The sequence below is a fragment of the Poeciliopsis prolifica genome, unplaced genomic scaffold (assembly GCF_027474105.1).
Source record: "Poeciliopsis prolifica strain line A6 unplaced genomic scaffold, Auburn_PproV2 SCAFFOLD033, whole genome shotgun sequence".
Lineage (NCBI taxonomy): Eukaryota > Metazoa > Chordata > Actinopteri > Cyprinodontiformes > Poeciliidae > Poeciliopsis > Poeciliopsis prolifica.
Window position 1 is genome coordinate 1,865,974 of NW_026562408.1, and position 3,305 is coordinate 1,869,278.

Consider the following 3,305-nt stretch of genomic DNA (forward strand, 5'->3'; position numbering starts at 1 on the left):
CTCAGGTCGTGTTGCTCATGGCTGCTATGTGTTACTATTGCACTGACTTGCTTGGCATTTGCACAGAAATTGAACTTAAACAATATTAATTTAATTTTATATACTTTACGTTTTCAAAAGGCTGCCGTTTTATTACACTCCGTTTGTTTTTGTTTTTTTTTTAATCACACACTTAACGGTGATTATTTACAAAGAGCGATCGTCGTTATGCAAACTGCATTTCGGGGCAGATTTTCCGTGTTCCAAAAAGGGAAAAAATCACACTTTCCCTGTCGCTCTTCATAATAAAAATGATATCAAAAATCTGATTTCTTTATTGCGTTTCTTTAATTTTGTAAATGCATTCATATTGTAACAGAAGAGTCACGTGGTGCGTTATTCCTTCCGGGATGCACTGCAGGAAAAATAAACATTTAATCATGAATACTAGTTATGTATACACTTAGTCATTTTGATAATACGCTAATATAAACACATAGAGCCTGTTTTTCCTTCATTATAAGCCTTATATAAGGCTTTTACTTTTTTGCGGCTCCAAACAGATTTGTTTTTCGTTTTTTGGGTCCAATATGGCTCTTTCAACATGTTGGGTTGCCGACCTCTGCACTAGATTGTTAAGTGAAAAGATTTTCTGATAGGAAATTCTGAGCACCGGCAGTTTTATTTTGAAAGGACGACAGGCCCATTGTAACTTCCTGTCTCAAAATTATTATTTTTATTAAAAATTACATGTGTTGTAAATAAAAATGGGAATTATTATTGTCACTGTTGAATATATTTAGTTCATGGATTGTTGTTTCTAGTGTCAGTTTGGAGTTTAAAAATATAAATTAGTGGATCATACCATTGTAATCTGTGAAGGGTTTTCCCACACTCTCCCTCGCGCTCTTTCTGTTCAGATTCCGTGGGAGAAGGTATGAAGTTTCGTTTTTGTGTTTAATAAGTGCATGTTAAGTGTAATAAGTGGTAGTTTTATCACTATTTTTGTAAAATAATGTGCGTTGTAGCACTTAACCCTTGTTAAGTTTGTTGCTCCCCATCTCGGCGCCTGTACGTTGGGGTTTACCCCATTAAACGAGAGGGTAGCCTCCCTCCACCTACAGGTGGGGAGACGGGTTCTGACTGTTGTTTGTGCCTACGGGCTGAACAACAGTTCAGATTGCCCACCCTTTTTGGAGTCCTTGGAGGAGGTACTGGAGATTGCCCCTGCTGGGGACTCCCTCGTTCTGCTGGGGGACTTCAACGCTCATGTGGGCAATGACAGTGAGATCTGGAGGGTCGTGGTTGGGAAGAACCCTCCCCCCAATCTGAACTCTAGTGGTGTTCTGTTGTTGGACTTCTGTGCTCGTCTTGGATTGTCCATAACAAACACCGTGTTCAGGCATAAGGATGTCCGTATGTGCACTTGGCACCAGGACACCCTAGCAGCAGTTCGATGATCGATTTTGTCATTGTTCCATCGGCTCTGCGGCCGTATGTCTTGGACACTCGGATGAAGAGAGGTGCGGAGTTGTCCACCGACCACTACCTGGTGGTGAGTTGGCTCCGGTGGCAGAGGATGCAGGTCAGACCTGGCAGGCCCAAACATGTTGTGAGGATATGCTGAGAACGTCTAGCAGAATCCCCTATGAAATGAAGCTTTAACTCCCATGTCCGGCAGAACTTCGAACACATTCCAGGGGTGGTTGGGGACATTGAGTCTGAGTGGACCATGTTCCATACCTCCATTGTCGAGGCGGCTCACCAGAGCTGTGGCCGAAAGGTTGTCGGTGCCTGTCGTGGCGTCAACCCTCGAACCCGTTGGTGGACACCTTCGGTGAGGCTGAAGAAGGAGTCCTATCGGACCTTTTTGGCCTCTGAGACTTCGAAAGCAGCTGATGGGTACCGGCGGGCTCGGGTGGTTGCTGAGGCAAAAACTTGGGTGTGGGAGGAGTTCGGAGAGGCCATGGAAAAAGACTTCCGCACGGCTTCAAGGCAATTCTGGTCCACCTTTGATGCGGGCTGTCAGGTCCCTGTATGACCGGTGTCAGAGTCTGGTCTGCATTGCCGGCAATAAATCGGGCTCGTTTCTGGTGAGGGTTGGACTCTGCCAGGGCTGCCCTTTGTCACAGATTCTATTCGTTACTTTTATGGACAGAATTTCTAGGCGCAGCCAAGTTGGTGGGGGGGGGATCCGTTCTGGTGGCCTTAGGATTGCATCTCTGCTTTTTGCGGATGATGTGGTCCAATTGGCTTCATCGGGTTGTGATTTGCAACTCTTGCTGGAGCAGTTCGCAGCCGAGTGTGAAGCGGCCGAGATGAGGATCAGTGTCTCCAAATCCAAGGCCAGGGTCTTGAGCCAGAAAAGGGTAGAGTCACTTCTCCGGGTCGGGGGGTCTTCAATAAAGAACTCCTCCTCTATTGGAGGAGTTCAAGTATTCCCTCATGAATGAGGGAGGAAGGGAGCGGGAGATCAACAGGCGGATTGGCGTAGCATCTGCCGTGAAGCGGGCACTGTGCTGGTCCGTCGTGGTGAAGAAAGAGCTGAGCCAAACAACGAAGCTCTCAATTTACTGGTCGATCTACATTTTTACCGTCATCTATGGTCATGAACTTTGGGTCATGCCCGAAAGAACAAGATGTCGGATAGAAGTGGCCGAAATGGGAATTCTCCGTAGGGTGGCTGGGCTCTCCCTTAAGAGTTAGGGTGAGAAGTTCAGTCATCCGGGAGGGACTCAGAGTAGAGCCGCTGCTCCTCCACATCGAGAGGACACAATGGAGGAACTATGTCTCGGGCTGGCCTGGAAACCCCTTGGGGTTCCCCCAGAGGAGCTGGAAGAAGTGGCTGGGGAGAGGGAACTCTGGACCTCCCTTCTTAAGCTGCTAACCCCGTGACCCGACCCTGGATAAGCGGTAGACGATGGATGGAAAGTGTAATACATTTATTCACAGATCAATTCAGTGATACAAAATGAACTAAGTAACATTAAGTACTAATAATTTAAACTTTATATTAACTTATTTACATTTTTTCAGCCTTTTATTCTCAAAATTACCCTCAGTTAATCTTTTTTGGAGGATTTTTACTGAAGAACAGTTTTGTTTTCATTTTCATTTATTAACCCTGCAGTGACTCTTATTTAACAACATTAAAGTAAGCTGGTTTTATTTGACCTGATAAAAGTAAATGAGAACAAATAAAGTCCAACAAATAAATGAAGAGGAATGTCTATAGTTCGGATAGTTCACCACCAGAGGGCGCTCATAATCCTCCTTAAATACATATTTACTGCAGTTTGTTCGGCTGAAAAAAGCTGTTCATCTTC